This window comes from Mustela putorius, unplaced genomic scaffold (assembly GCF_011764305.1).
Source record: "Mustela putorius furo isolate JIRA1106 unplaced genomic scaffold, ASM1176430v1.1 tig00004007_pilon_pilon_pilon, whole genome shotgun sequence".
Taxonomy (NCBI): Eukaryota; Metazoa; Chordata; class Mammalia; order Carnivora; family Mustelidae; genus Mustela; species Mustela putorius.
In genome coordinates, this window is record NW_025422145.1 from 3,812,178 (window position 1) to 3,829,157 (window position 16,980).

General features: G+C 42.4%; 1 pseudogene; it reads left to right on the forward strand.

Moving 5' to 3' along the window:
- Positions 1 to 565: 565 nt before the first annotated feature.
- On the forward strand, positions 566 to 1,065 carry LOC101672894 (annotated as a pseudogene).
- Positions 1,066 to 16,980: the final 15,915 nt, after the last annotated feature.

Below are 16,980 nucleotides of genomic sequence, written 5' to 3' on the forward strand. Positions count from 1 at the left end.
CCAGCAACCCTCAGTTTGTTTTGTGAGATTAAGAGTCACTTATGGCTTGTCTCCCTCCCAATCCCATAAGAGTTCATTCTATGGGAAGACACCATCATGTCTTGCTGGTCTTTGACTCACCTTCTCCATTGTTCCACCATAGCATTCCTATGTTGAGTAACAGTAGCCAGCGAAGAACTAGTAAGAGGAGAAAAACTGTGCAATCTTCAGCTGACAAAGCCATTCCAATCATGAATAGCACCTATCCTAACATAGAGACAACGATGAATTCATGGTGCCAAATCAAGAAATTCTCTGAATGTCAGATCTCTTGTAACACTGTGTTTAAATTAGGAACATCTAGGATCCCAGGCATGGTGGAATTTTGGTGATGGCAGGAAGAAGAGCCCGAGAATTAAAAATCCAGTTTCAAGTCTAACTAAGGCATTTTTCATTCTGGAAGGACATTGTTTTCAATAAAAAGTTCACTTGTACTCCGTGAGCATGACAGGTCAGACTAGGGTTCTATCCTATCTGGTCTTCTGGGGATGGTATAAAGAACACAATGGGAAGCTCAGCCGCCATCATGAACGACACAGTAACTATCCGACCAGGAAGTTCATGACCAACCAACTACTTCAGCACAAACAAATGGTTATTGATGTCCTTCATCCTGGAAAGGCAACAGTACCTAAGACAGAAATTCGGGAAAAACTAGCCAAAATGTACAAGACCACACCAGATGTCATATTTGTATTTGGATTCAGAACCCATTTTGGTGGTGGCAAGACAACTGGCTTTGGCATGATTTATGATTCCTTGGATTATGCAAAGAAAAATGAACCCAAACATAGACTTGCAAGACATGGTCTGTATGAGAAGAAAAAGACTTCAAGAAAACAGCGAAAAGAACGCAAGAACAGAATGAAGAAAGTCAGGGGGACTGCGAAAGCCAATGTTGGTGCTGGCAAAAAGTGAGCTGGAGATTGGACAACAGAAGGAGTAAAGATGCTGCAGTGGCTTTATCTGTGGTGATTGTGCAGATTTTTCATGAGAGGATTAATAAACTAAGAATGTTAAAAAAAAGAAAAAGAACACAATGGTCTAGGACATCCTAGAATAGGTTAGTAGCTAACCTAGAATAGGTCTAGTAGAACCTTCCACAAAAGGTCCTTGAGACAAGAGACTGCCTAGCTTCAATCCTGTGTGGCTTTAGACAACGTGGCTATCATGAATTTATTTGAAATCCCAGTGAACTCCTTTTGAAACTGGGATACATCCTGTTTTCCTGAGGCATGCTAAGGAGTACAGGAAACAAGCTTTGGAGGTCATTCCGAAATATTTTCACTATGTGACAGGTCATTTCATACTTTATAAAAAAAAACATAAATGATCTATAGAGAGTGAAATCCATTTGAATTTAACAGACTTGACAGATTTAAATAATTGTTGACCTCTCAGCTGGAAGGACGCCTGGGTGGCTCAGTCGGTTAAGCGTCTACCTTAGGCTCAGGTCACGATCTCAGGGTCCTGGGATCAAGCCCATGTTGGGCTTCCTGCTTGGGAAGGAGTATGCTTCTCTCCCTTGGCTTCTCTCTCCCCTTCCCCTGGCATATGCTCCTTCTCTCAAGCACACTCTCTTTCAAATAAAATCTTAAAAAAAAAAAAAAAAAGACAAACAATTGGAGTCAATAGTCCCATCATTGACTATCTAGTAATATGTCATCACTCCACATGGTAAAGTGTCTATATGCTTTATCGCTCTGAGCTTGCTTTAAATGTCAGCATTTCTCAAGATCTCAATGTCCGAAAGGGTCTAGCTCTTAATCTGGGAGGCAGCCAAGATAGCATAGATATTTAGTGGGGCCATGCGTATACATCAGGCCATAGGGATTTGACCCCATTCTTTTGGAGAAGTTCCCTCTCTGATCTCAACTTCTTCATTGTGACAATATTCACACCTCATTTGGCAACTGAGAGGATTAAATTGGCATGCTTAGGAAGCTCAAGGCTGTCTCTTGTAGACACCCCTTTTGTGGTATAAGCTGCCCTATCTTCTCTTGCAGCTCTCAAGTTTTCTCAAGGAGATGATTACAACACACAACAGAACGCTCCAAGACTTCTAGATCCTACAGTTATCCTTGAAGATCGGTCATTGCATGACCGCTCCAATGCCTTTCACCTTTTTTCCCCTATTTCAGTAGAGAGAAAGGCCTTCAACAGACTCAACAGAGATAAACGTCCAACCTACCGAGAAACTTATTTCCTCTAATTCTGCAAAATCATGATACGCATTCAAGTTTATACCCTTGACACACTAGGATGTGTTTACCAATATTCTACAAGGTGAGGGCAACCTTCTAATGTGGTATAGACATGTGGTAGGCTTATCAGATTTAGAATCCGAGGACAGGGCTTCAAAGTCTTTGAACACCTGCACACTGAAATGTACACTATCAGCTTCATCAGCCCTGCCTTCCAACAGCCTCATCTGGGAGAGGTCAACCATTATTTAAATCTGTCAATAAAGTTTTATTGGTGGAACTCTAGAGGTTGACACAGGTAAATGGATGAAGGGATGACAGGGAGCAAACAGGAATAGCGTCCTAGCAACGCATGAGCTTAGCCCGAGAATGATAAACATTACTCTACAGATGAAGCAGAGAAATAAAGTCAAGTCATGGTGGGAAGATGGCGTTTTCAAGAATCCTGTACAAACATCCAGAAAAATGATGGTAGAGTCATTAAAAACCAAAAATCTCCAAGTTTACTTACCTGGGATAAAGAAAAGCTTTCAAAGCAAAGACTCAGAAGCAGCTTCATGAATATGTAGCCTAAAAACAACAACAACAACAACAAAAAACATCAAAGTCAGAAAAATGTCACCTCTTTTCTTTCCAATCTCTCTCTCTTTTTTTAAAAGACTGTATCCATTTGAGAGACAGAGAGAACAATCACGACCCAAGCCAAGAATCCCAGGATCCTGAGATCATGACCTGAGCCAAAGGCAGAGACTTTAACCCACTGAGCCACCCAGGTGCCCCTCAAGAAATCATTTCCAAAAGCTGTGAACAAATCCTAATTAGTTACTGAATAAGTAATTTGAAAATTTTTTTAAAGATTTTATTTATTTATTTATTTGACAGACAGAGATCACAAGTAGGCAGAGAGGTAGGCAGAGAGAGAGAGGGGGAAGCAGGCTCCCCGTCGAGCAGAGAGCCTGATGTGGGGCTCGATCCCAGGATCCTGAGATCATGACCTGAGCCGAAGGCAGAGGCTTAACCCACTGAGCCACCCAGGTGCCCAAGTAATTTGAAATTTTTTAAAAAATTTACTTATTTTTTAAGTGGGTTCTTCACCCAACATGGGGCTTGAACTCACAACCATGAGAACAAGAGTCATGCACCCTACTGAGTCAGTTAGGCGCTTCTGAAATATATACATTTACTGTTCTTTGGTTTTGTTTTGTTTTGTTTTTAGTTAGTAGTCATAGTTCCTTCTCTTTTCATTTGGTTTTACCGCTCTAAATTTGCCGAAGTGAGAGGCATGTAGGTGGCTCAGTTAAGCATCTGACTACGGTTCTGGTGATAATATCTGGGGTCCCAGGATTGAGCAGGGGGAGGGGGGCTCCCACTGAGCAGAGAGTCTGCTTCTCCCTCTTCCTTGCCCCTCCCCTGTGCATGCTCTCTCTCTCAAATAAGTAAATAAAATCTTTTAAAATGTGCTTGCTTCAGCAGCATATATACTGAAATCTTTTTAAAAAATTGATGCAAAATATACTGAAAGATAATTGTAAACTACCTCATAGTTTAATTTTCCCTACAAAATGCTTGATTTTAGCCATTTATTAAAATAAAAGTATGTACTTTTGTTAGGTGTTTATTACGAAACAATTTCATGAAAGAAAACTGGCAAAACAGGACACGTGCAAGAGTAAAAAGGAAAAACCTATCACGCATAACAGTCTAGAAGGAAATGCACCAAGGTGTCCATCACAATGAGGACTGGAGAGTCACTCAAAAAACATGAATTACCCTATCTTTTTATAATCTTTATGTAGAAGAATCCAGACTTACTAATAAATCCAAATTACTTTCTGAAAGAAGCCTTCATTTCCAGCATGGGACCATGGGGGGAAAATATCTAAGCCCCAAAGGCTATGTGTTGCTGACATTTAAGAACAATGCAACGAAATTGCCTTTAGGAAAGATCAGAGGAAGACTGCCTTGTCTAGTGGTTCTATTGTGAAGAAAATCCAGATAGTCCTTTATAAGGACTGACTTCAACCTCCTATACAATAGGGCACCTGGCACAGCCTTCCCCTTTGATAAATTCAGAACATACCTATTTTTTTTTAAATTTTATTTATTTGACAGACAGAGATCACAAGTAGGCAGAGGCAGGCAGAGAGAGAGGGGAAGCAGGTTCCCTGCTGAGCAGAGAACCCGATGGGATCATGACCTGAGCTGAAGGCAGAGGCTCAGCCCACTGAGCCACTCGGGCGCCCAGAACGTACCTGTTTTTAACGTCTCTGATAACCTTTCTTCTGAGTCACCGGAAAAGTGAAATAAACTAAATTCAAACCTTTCATACATTTCTAAAAAGGGCTCCGTTAAGACACTCACTGTATTTCTCTAATACTATTTAAGTTCGGAATATTCTGAGAACTAACACCCATTACGATACCTTCTAAGCAGAAGGATCTTCCCTTCACAAGAAGGCAACCTTTGTTTGAAAGGAAAAGTGGGGGGAAAAAAAAAACCAACCCCAAACTCCTGAATAACACCAAGGCATTTTATACGAAATTTTTCTTACATTTACCTGTTATGAAAATTCTTTGCTGTTAGGCAAAGAATTAGAAGATATTTAAAGAAACAGGCAACAGTATCTTTGAACCATCAGAAACTTCCTCTTTCTGCAGAGAAAGGAAACAGCCACCTCCCATCCGCCTCTCACCTTTTTGAATATGTGGGACGGATTGTCATTAATTACAACAACATGGATTTTGAGAGGCATCCACGTTGATAACTCAGATCTGTGTTTTTTCCCCTAATGAAGTTTGTGGCTTCCTGCTCTTCTTTAAGCAGTGAAGGATCTCATGCACAGGACCTATGAGCAGTATATGTTACTATGGGGCAGTGGTTCTCAATCCTGTTGCCGAGAAGAATTAATCACTTAAGGAGCTTTAAGAAAAAATACAGGTGCTTCTGCTCTGTTCCAAACCACCTGACTGATAAGAATTTCGAGAGGCCACGTCCTACATCAGAAAACATTAAGATAAGGGCGCCCAGGTGGCTCGGTGAGTTAAAGCCTCTGCCTTTGGCTCAGGTCATGATCCCAGGGTCCTGGGATGGAGCCCCGCATCGGGGGAAAAAATCTCTGCTCAGCGGGGAGCCTGCTTCCTCCTCTCTGTCTGCCTGCCTCTCTGCCTACTTGTGATCTCTGTCTGTCAAACAAATAAATTTTTAAAAAAGAAGAAGATATCAAGATCTCCCAGGTCGTTCTAACGCTCAGCTAAACTCAATACTCTAAAGCAATCCGAAGGTAAATATGTACGCAATTAGAAAGTAACACATCGATTTTATGCTACGTCTGTGCCCGTGAGAAACCGCACCTGTCTCCTCATCTGATTTCACATAATGCTGTTTTGATGCCGATGGTACTTCTAAATGAAGGTTCCTTCTCAGAGATTGCATTCACTCTCCAAAGGTCCTCACGATCAGCATCACTGTCAACGGGGCGCTTATGAGAAATGTAAATCATCCACGTCCATTTAGACCAACTGAATCAGGAACTCTGGAGGTAGGGTTCAGCAACTAGCTTTCTTTTTTTAAAAAAATATTTTATTTATTTATTTGACTGAGAGAAAGATGGCGAGAGGGGGAACACAAGCAGGGGGAGTGGGAGAGGGAGAAGAAGGCTTCCCGCTGAGCATGGAGCCCGATGCCAGGCTCGAACCCATAATCCCAGGATCATGACCCGAGCCGAAGGCAGAGGCTTAACAATTGAGCCACCCAGGCGCCCCCAACCAGGTTTTAAGAAGCACTTTATTATTATTATCATCACCATTATTATTATTAATTTTAATGCCAGTATATTAATGTAGTGCTATATTCGTTTTGGGTGTATAATATAACAATTCCATACATTGCCGTGTGCTCATCGCGACAAGTGTCTTCCTTAATCCCCATCACCTATTTCACCCATCCCCCGACCTACTTCCCCTCTGGAAACCACCAGTGTGTTCTCTCTATTTAAAAATCTGCTCTTTTGTTTGTTCTTTATTTATTTGCTCATTTGTTTTGCTTATTAAATTCTGCATACGAGTGAAATCATATGGTATCTATCTTTTTCTGACTGACTTATTTCACTTAGTACCCTCTGGACCCATTCATGTTGTTGTAAATGGCAAGATTTCACTCTTTTTGATGGCTGAGTAATGTTCTGTTATTTTATACCACTTCTTATTTTAATAAACACTTTTATGCACCTTGAAGTTTGCTAGGTTAAATACAGGATACCCAATTAAACAGAAACTTCGGATAAATGTTCAAAAAAGTTGGGGGGATAATTCTGTCCCCAAGATTGTCTAAGACATACTTGTACTACAAAATTTCATTGTTTATCTGAAGTTCCTTTGTAACTGGGCATACTGTATTTTTATTTCCTAAATCCGGCAATCCTGTTTAAATCTCCCCCAATGTAGTTTTAACTTTAGATCTGTAAGAACGAGATGGATATATCCTTTCCAGAATAAATGCTTTTTTCTTTATAAAAATAATTTCATACACAAAATTTGAAAAAAAAATGACTTACTTGGAAGAAAAAAAAAAAGCATTCCATTCACAGACATTTCAGCATAAAAAATATACCAGAATGTTCATATGTTTAATGCCGGGTGGGATAGTATCATGAATCAGCAACATTATTTATGTATAGACTTGAATTTTGAGGGGAACCTGGGTGGCTCCATGAGTTAAGCCTCTGCCTTCAGTTCTGGTCTTGATCTCAGGGTCCTGGGATTGAGCCCTGCATCGGGCTTCTGCTCAGCAAGGAGCCCACTTCCCCCTCTCTCTCTGCCTGCCTCTCTACCTGCTTGTGATCATTCTCTCTCTGTCAAATAAATAAATAAAATCTTTTTTTAAAAAAAATAACTTGAGGGCGCCTGGGTGGCTCAGTGGGTTAAGCCGCTGCCTTCGGCTCAGGTCATGATCTCAGGGTCCTGGGATCGAGTCCCGCATCGGGCTCTCTGCTCAGCAGGGAGCCTGCTTCCTCCTCTCTCTCTCTCTGCCTGCCTCTCTGCCTACTTGTGATGTCTCTCTGTCAAATAAATAAATAAATAATCTTTTTAAAAAATGACTTGAATTTGGAGTAATTCAGATCAGTGTAAGTTATGTAGAAGTAGTGTTCCCATTTCAGTGGTAAAGTGTAGGTTTGGGCAAAAGGAGGTTCTCAACTGATTTAAGAAACAAAAAGAGAAAAAGAAAATCGAAGTGTTGCCTGTCTGGAAAATTTGTAGAGAAATAGGGCGTACACACTTGGTGTCTCTGTTTTGATTAGTTTCCATCTGTCACTAGAAAGCTTCTGTGTGGGAAGGAAGGTGTTGGAAGGTGGGGGAGGGGAGTTAAGCATGGAATTTGGGGGGATGGTTCCTGGTTTTTTTGCATTTTAAAACATATATGTATTTTGAAGTTTTATTTTATTTTATTTTTAAAAGATTTTATTTATTTGACAGAGAGAGATCACAAGTAGAGAGAGAGGAAGGAGCAGGCTCCCTGCCTAGCAGAGAGCCTGATGCGGGACTGGATCCCAGGACCCTGAGATCATGACCCGAGCCAGAGGCAGAGGCCTAACCCACTGAGCCACCCAGGCAGCCCCTTATTCATTTATTTTAGAGAGAGAGAGAGAGAGAGAGAATGAGTAGGAGGGGAAGAGGGAAAGGAAGAGAGAATCTCGAGCAAAATCCAGGCTGATTGTGGAGCCCAACCCATGGTTCCATCTCAGGACCCTGAGATCATAACCTGAGCCAAAATGAAGCGTTGGTCAGTTAACCAGCTGGGCCACTCAGTCAACCCCCTCTTTTTGTCTCTTCTTTTACCAGTGTCACAGTGTTTTGACTCTTGTAACTTTATATAAATCTAGAAATTGGATAGTGTCAGTTTTTTTACTTTGTTTTTCTCCTTTAATATCGTGTTGCCTATTCTGGGTCTTTTTGCCTGGCCACATAAACTTTAGAATGACTTCATGACATCCACACAATAACTTGCTGGGATTAAAAAAAAAATGTTATTTATTGATCTGAGAGAGAGAGAGCATGGGTGGCAGAAGGGGCGGAGGGACAAGCAGAATCTTTGCTGAGTGGGGAGTCTAACCCAGGGCTCGATCCCAGGACCTGAGCTCATGACCTGAGCCGAAGGCAGATATTCAACCATTCAAGTTGAGTCACCCAAGTGCCCCACTGGCTGGGATTTTGATTGGGATTGCATTGACTCTATAGATCAAATTGGAAAAAGCTGACATCTTGGTAATACTAAGTCTTCCTGTTCATGATCACAGAATATCTCTCCATTTCTTAAATTCATTCATTAGTTTTGTAGTATTCTTCATAGAGACCCTGTACATATTTTGTAAGATTTACACCTAAATATTTCATTTCCATAGCGCTAATGTAAGTGGCATTGTGTTTTTAATTTCAAATTCCACTTGTTCATCACTGGTATACAGGAAAGCGGTTGCATTTTTTAAATTTTTTTTTATTTTTTTAAAGATTTTTTATCTATTTGTTTGACAGAGAGAGAGATCGCAAGTAGGCAGAGAGGCAGGCAGAGAGAGAGAGGGGGAAGCAGGCTCCCCTCCAAAGCAGAGAGCCCAACTCAGGGCCCAATCCAGGACCCTGAGATCATGACCCAAGCCGAAGGCAGAGACCTAACCCACTGAGCACCCAGGTGCCCCGTGGATGAATATATATTAACCTTGTATCCTGCAACTAATCGTTAGTGATTAGTTCCAGGATTTTCTACACAATTATGTCATCTCTGGGCAAGGACAGTTTTATTTCCTCCTTCCCAATCAGTATGCCTTTTATTTCTTTTTCTTGTCTTACTGCATTTGTGCCTTAGTCTGTTCAGGCTGCTGCAGCAAACCACCGAAGAATGAGTGGCTTATAAATAACAGAAATTTATTTCTCATAGTTTTGTAGACTGGGGAGTTTGAGCTCAAGGTGCAGACAGATGTTGCCTCTGGTGAGGTCCCATTCCTGTCTCATAGATGGCTGCTTTCTTGCTGAGTCCTTTCATGGGGGAAGGGGTGAGGGAGCTCTGCGGGGTCTCTCATAAGGGCAGTAATTGCATTTATGAGGGCTCCCCTCTTACGACCTAATCACATCCTAAGGGCTCCCACCTCCAAACGCCATCACACTGGCAGTTACATTTCTTCTTCTTCTTCTTCTTCTTTTTTTTTAAGATTTTATTTATTTATTTGACAGACAGAGATCACAAGTAGGCAGACAGGCAGGCAGAGAGAGAGGGGCAGCAGGCTCCCTGCTGAGCCGAGAGCCTGATTCGGGGCTCGATCCCAGGACCCTGGGATCATGCCTGAGCCGAAGACAGAGGCTTTAACCCACTGAGCCACCCAGGTGCCCCTCCTTTGTTCTTGCTCTTAGCAGGGAAACTCCTAGTTTTGCACCATTAAGTATGATGTTAATTGTAGACTTCTAGTAAATTTTCTTAATCAAGATGAGGCAGTCTTTCCCTTATTCCAACTTTCCTGTATTCACTTTGTTTTAATATTTACATACCATGGGGGCACCTGGGTGGCTCAGTGGGTTAAAGCCTTTGCCTTCGGCTCAGGTCATGATCTCAGGGTCCTGGGATTGAGCCCCGCATTGGACTCCATGCTCGGCGGGGAGCCAGCTTCCTCTTCTTTCTCTCTGCCTACTCGTCATCTCTGTCTGTTGAATAAATAAATAAAATCTTTTTTAAAAATTTACATACCATGACCATTACCAATGAGCTTGCTGAACACAGTCTAGGATTTTTTTGGGGCTAGGTATTTTTGTCTTTAGGATGTACAGTCAAAATACTGTGTTTTAAAGTCTTATCTACCAACTATTTATATAGACACGTTTGTTTCTGTTTGTTTTTTATTTTTTTAGGAATATTGTACTTTTAAATTTAATTTTATTTCTAAATGATGGCCAACTTTTATCTTTTAAAGATTTATTTATTTTAGAAACGGGGGTGCAAAGAGAGAGAATCTCAAGCAGACTTCCTGCTGAGTGCTGACCCCGATTTGGGGTCCATCCCATGACCCTGAGATCATGATCTGAGCTGATATTAAGATTGGGGCTTTTAGGGCACCTGGGGGGCTCAGTGGGTTAAGCCTCTGCCTTCTGCTCAGGTCATGATTTCAGGGTCCTGAAATCGAGCCCTGAGTTGGGCTCTCTGCTCAACGGGGAGCCTGCTTCCCCCTCTCTCTCTGCCTGCCTCTCTGCCTACTTGTGATCTCTGTCAAATAAATAAATAAAATCTTAAAAAAAAAAAAGAGTGGGGCTTTTAACTGACTGAGCTGCTCAAGTGCCCCTATGTAAAGCTTTTATATGAATACATAAAGCGTTTATATGAATACATAAAGCGTTTATATGAATACATAAAGCGTTTATATGAATACATAAAGCGTTTATATGAATACATAAAGCTTTTATATGAATACATAAAATACATAAAGAGATCTACTCTCTACTACTTGGGCAATCTGTTTTCACACTCCCCCAAAGGTAACCTAGGTTACCATTTAAAAAAAAAGATTTTATTTATTTATTTGAGAGAGAGAGCATGACCATGGTGGGGGAGAAGGAGAGGGAGAGGGAGAGAATCTCAAGCAGACTCCGGGCTCAGTCTGGGGCTCCATCTCACGACGCTGAGATCACAGACACTTAACTGACTGAGCCACCCAGGCACTGCACCCCGCCCCCGACTCCTAAGTAACCACTTTTATTAGTTTTTGGTTACTTTTATTAGTAGTTAGTTATTGTTACTTTTACATATAGGAAAAGTCATACATATATGTATTTCTATCCTTCCTTCTTTTCCTCTTTCTTCCTTCCCCCGATCGTCCCCACAAAGGTCCGTCTTTATTTGTTAATGGAGAAGTCCACGGAAAAAGTAAGTTTAACTGCATGGTAAACATTTCTCTATACCTAGTCCCCTTCTTTAAAGTTTTATCCATTAACTTCGAAATGGAAACTTGCCTTCCAGGCCAAGGATGAGGGAAACATTTGGGAGTGGCTGAGCCTCATGGAACTTCTGTCCTGAAATAATGACTGAAGGTCATGTCAATGACTTTTGTTAGAGGACAAGCACGGATACCCGCAGGTCTGCACGCATCTCTCCTGAGGTGCAGAGTGGGAAAAATAATCTTTCCCCCTTTTCTTTTTTTAAAAAGATGTTATCTATTTATTTATTTGACAGAAATCACAAGTAGGCAGAGAGGCATGCAGAGAGAGAGGGGGAGGCAGGCGGTCTGCTCAGCAGGGAGAGCAGAGAGCTCGATGTGGGGCTCGATCCCGGGACTCTGAGATCATGACCTGAGCCGAAGGCAGAGGCTTAACCCACTGAGCCACCCAGGCGCCCCTCCTTCCACCTTTTCTTAAAACAGTGCCTAGCCTACATAGTATTTTTACGCTCTGCTTTTTTTCACTTGACAATATAGCCTGGAGATCACTCAGCTCTAAGCACACAGCTCTACTTCAAGAAAACCTTACTGTTTTTGAGGTGCTTGGGTGGCTCAGTGGGTTAAGTATCTGCCTTCCACTCCAGTCTGGATCTCAGGGTCCTGGGATTGAGCCCCGCCTCAGGCTCCCTGCTCAGTGGGGAGCCTGATTCTTCTCCCTCTGCCTGCAGCCCCCCTGTTTGTGTGCGCTCTTTCTCTGTCAAATACATAAATAATTTTTTTTTTTTTAAAGAATACTGAGGGGCACCTGGGTGGCTCAGTGGGTTAAGCCTCTGCCTTTGGCTCAGGTCATGATCTTAGGGTCCTGGGATTAAGCCCCACATCAGGCTCTCTGCTCTCCCTGCTGAGCAGACAGCCTGCTTCCCCCTCTCTCTCTGCCTGTTTCTCCAACTACTTGGGATCTCTTTCTGTCAAATAAATACATAAAATACTTTTTTTAAAAAAATTAAAAATTAAAAAATAAATACATAAATAAGAATACTGTTCTAGGGGCGCCTGGGTGGCTCAGTGGTTAGGCCGCTGCCTTCGGCTCGGGTCATGATCTCAGGGTCCTGGGATCGAGTCCCGCATCGGGCTCTCTGCTCAGCAGGGAGCCTGCTTCCTCCTCTCTCTCTCTCTCTCTGCCTGCCTCTCTGCCTACTTGTGATTTCTCTCTGTCAAATGAATAAATAAAATCTTTAAAAAAAAAAAAAAAAAAAAAAAAAAAAAAAAAAAAAGAATACTGTTCTAGGTACCTGGATGGCTCAGTCGTTGGGTGTCTGCCTTCGGCTCAGGTCATGATCCTTGGGTCCTGGCATTGAACCCCGCATCAGGCTCTCTGCTCAGCGGGAAGCCTGCTTCTCCCTCTCCCAAACCTCCTGCTTGTGTTTTTTCTCTCACTGTGTCTCTGTCAAATAAATAAATAAATTCTTTTAAAAAAATATTGATCTTGATTAAATTTTATTAAGATTGCGAAGCTATATCGTTCCCCTCTTGATAGACATTTGTGTTGTTTCTATCACTTTGCTCTTATAAAAGTGTTGCTATCAATAGCCCTGAGCATATGCCATTTCATATTTTTGCGGTAGATTCGTAGAACTGGATTGCTGAGTCAAAAGGTAAGTGCATATGTATTCATTAAACAACAACTTCATTCTTCTTCCTCCCTCAGCCTCTGGTAACCACAGGAATACAGGGCTTTTTAAAAACCATAAAACAGAAACCCAAAACTGATGAGTATCTTTTATTTTTATGCCTGTGTCTTTGTGTTTTTAGAATAATACCCAGAAAGTATTTGGGGAGATAAGCTTTACTGAATTGAATTGGACGGTTTTGTTTTAATTTTTTTCCCCTTTGGAATCACAAAAGTTTAGCTTCTCATAGAAATTTGGAAAATAATGAGATAAACGTAAGACTCAAGCCATTCCACCACCCGAAAATAATCAGATTAAAAACACAAGAAATAACAAGTGCTGGCGAGGATGTGGAGAAAAAGGAACCCTTTTGGGATCCTTGTTAGGAATGCAAACTGGTGCAGCCACTGTAGGAGACAGATAATAGGGAGTTTCCTCAAAAGAATTAAAAAATAGAACTGTCCTATGATCCAGTCATCACACTATTGGGTATTTACCCTGTATGAAAGCACTAATCTGAAAAGATATTTGCATCCCTCTGTTTATTGCAACATGATTTACAATAGCCAAGATAGGGAAGCAACCCAAGTGTCTACCCATAGATGAATGGATAAAGATGTGGTACCTATAGGGGCACCAGGGTGGCTCAGTGGATTAAGCCTCTGCCTTCAGCTCAGGTCATGATCTCAGGGTCCTGGGATCTAGTCCCCCATATGGGGTTTCCCCCTCTCTCTCTGCCTGCCTCTCTGCCTACTTGTGATCTCTTTCTGTCAAATAAATAAATAAATAAAATCATTAAAAAAATGTAGTACATATAGACGATGGAATATTACTGAGCTGTAGAAAAGAAGGAAATCTTGTCATTTGCAACAACATGGATGAAGCTGGAGGATATGATGCTAAGGGAAATCATCAGAAAAGGACAAATACCATATGACTTCACAGCTATAGGGAATTTAAAAAACAAACACACACACACAATAAAAAATGGACAAATAGAAAACTGACTCTTAACCACAGAGAACACACTGATGGTTACCAGAGGGGATTTTGGAGGGGGAATGGGTGAAATGGGTGATGGGAATTAAGAGTACACGTATCCTGATGAGCACTGAGTAATGCAGAGAATTACTGAATCACTATATTGTATATCTGAAACTAATATAACACTGTATGTTAATTACACTGGAATTTAAAAAGATAACCAGTATTACATTTTGATACTTTTCATTCATCGTTCCTATCTCTTTTTCCTTCTCCCTCCAGAGAGCCCCAAGTATGTGTGTAAAGACACATTTATACGCGGCTCTCACTCAGTTTTACATTCTAACTATAAAGGTAGGATTATACTGTAGCTTTCTGCTTATAACAGTATTTTTAAAAGGCCATTAAATATTCTTCTTTTAAAAATTCATTTGAGAAAGAGAGAGAGAATGAGAGAGAACGCACAAGCAGCAGGGAGGGTCCGAGGGGGAAGCAGGCTCCCCGCTGAGCAGGGAGCCCCATGCGGGACTCGATCCCAGGACTCCAGGATCATGACCTGAGCCGAAGGCAGTTGCTTCACCAACTGAACCACCCAGGCGCCCCCATTAAATATTCTTTAAGAACATTCTCTATTAGAATGAATGCATATTCTGTCATATGAAAATCTCATCATTTTAATTAAAATATTTTTTTAAAACTGAGCTTTAAGCCCAATGTGGGGCTTGAATTCACAATCCTGAGATCAAGAGCAGCATGTTCTATGGATGGAGTCAGCCAGGCACCCCAAACCACCATTTTACTGTTGAAAACTTAGGTTGTTTCTAGGGTTTTGTTCTTCGTTAGTGACCCATGTTGTATATAAACCCTGTCTAAGCATTTTATTGTCTTAGAGCTATTCCCTAGGAGTAGCTAGATCAGAGGATGAGCTGGATCTGAGGATTCACTGTTCTCTTTTTAGGGGACCCATAAGCTAGAGAAAGCTCCCAAATTCAGACGCTTCTTGTTCTTCTTCTTCTTCTTCTTCTTTTTTTTTTTTTAATTCAGATGCTTCTATGTGTAGAGTCACTTTACCTTCTAGTTCTAGAAGACACCCACTTCCGTCACACAGAAGAAGAACTCATTTTTCTTACCAAACGTTTGTAGAGAGCCTTCGCCAGTAGACCAGAATGAAACCCAAGGATATGGTTAGATTGAGCCCTGAACTTGGGTACAGTTCCTTGGTAGGCATAGCCCCCCTTTGGAAACGAACCAATTTCAGACTCCATTCCTTTCTGTTATATCCCCTCATCTCTCATCACATTCCAATGAGGCACCTTTGCACATGATTTATAATTTTGGTTATTTTTTTGAAAATTTTGGTTATTTTTAATATCTTATTTGAGTAGAGTATGATATTAGTAATGTCTCCCTCTCTCTCTCTTTTTATTTTTGAGAGGGAGATAGAGCATGAGTTGGGGGGGGGGGAGAAAGAGAATCTTAAGCAGGCTCCACGCCAAGCACAAAGCCAAACTAAGAGCTCAATCTCAGGACTTGAGATCATGACCTGAGGTGACAGCAAGAGTCAGAGGTTTACCCGACTGAGCTACCCCGGTGCCCTGACATTAGTATCTTGGATGATGTTCCCAATGCCTCAGTCATCTGCCATATTGGGAGCAAATTATTCTACGTAAATGATCCTTGCAGATGATGGAGGAGAACTAGTGATAGAGTTTGGGTATAGCAGTTCTGATCTTGAGAACAGACTTTCCTGACTTGTTAATTATAATGGACCTTTCATGAAAAGTTTCATGACAACCAAACAGAGGGTTTTCCTTTGTGCGTATCGACTGGGAAAGTCCTTGAAAGCAAAAGCATTTCTCCTGGATTGACATGGGTTATTTTATTCCCCCATCGTTCATGGGAGACCCTTAGAAGAAATGTCTATTTCTACCCTATGTTGGGGAGAGTTGGAAATCCACGATCCGAGAGTGGGCAAGCCTTGACTTGACACCTGTTCTGTGGGACAGTGATCTCAGTGTGGGGCACCTGGATGGCCCCATGACTCAGGTTTTCATAGAAGGAGGCACAAGAAGATTGACCACCATGCCAGAAGGCATTGGAATCTGCCCTCTCCTAATTCTGGATTCTTATCTTCTCTGATCCTCCGTCTCTTCCTGTGACATGGGGCCATCAGAGGTCTGAGGTTATAATAAGATATGTGTCTGGTGCCCTTAGCACACCATGGCTGGTAAGCCATGACATCACCTTTGTTACTATTATCTCTGCCAGCGTTTTCCTGTGGAGGTGGGAAGGGTTGGGGGTTCCACTCTCAGAAGTAGTTACAACTCAAAATCAACAGAAATTGCTGACAAGCTGGATAGGGCTTGCATCAGGGACCAAGGAGTATAAACATCTCTTTGCAGTGCTGAGCTCCAGCTCTGCTGTACCTCCCGGGGTCACTTTGATCCTTACAGCCTTACTGCCCTTGAGCAGACAAGCAGATGCAGATGCGATGCCTGCCCGAGGCGGAAGGACGATTGGCTGTGGGCTTTGCTTCCACACCTCTTCAACCTCCCCCTCCTCCCCAACCCCCACCATTCCAGCTCTGTCTTGGGGCAATCTTTGACCGCCTCAATTTCCCTAATAGGGTGGTGTGGGGGTTGGGGGAGCTGCAGAGGGTTGATTTCGAGGGATAGCAGGAGCGCCAAGTTTCCTGCGTTTAACATGTTTAAGAGGCGCCGGCCTGGCTCAGTCAGTAGAGTGACCTTGGGGTTGGAGGTTCCAGCCCCATATTGGGTGTAGAGATTACTTAATAAAATAAAATCTTAAAAAAAAAAAAAAAAAGAAACCACTAAACTAAACTAAACTAAAATGTTCAAGACCAGTTCAGTTCCTCCCCCTCCCCCGAGAGTCGAGCTCCTTTCGGACGTCCAGGTGAGTCCCGGGAATGCGCTGCAGGTGACACCGTCCACGGAGCACCTTTGTGGCACGTTTCCTCCTTGACCGACCCGCGTCTTCCCTCGGCCATTCTCCCCAGTTCCCAGTCCGACCCATCTGGAGCCGGATTCTCCCTCCGCTCCGGCGCGCCCATTGCGCATTCGGGGGAGGGGGGGCGGCGGCAGAGGTCCGGGAGCGCTCGCCCCGCCTGCCCGCGGGGCCCCGGGGGCTGGGTGAGGCCGGAGGCGGGGCCGGGCGG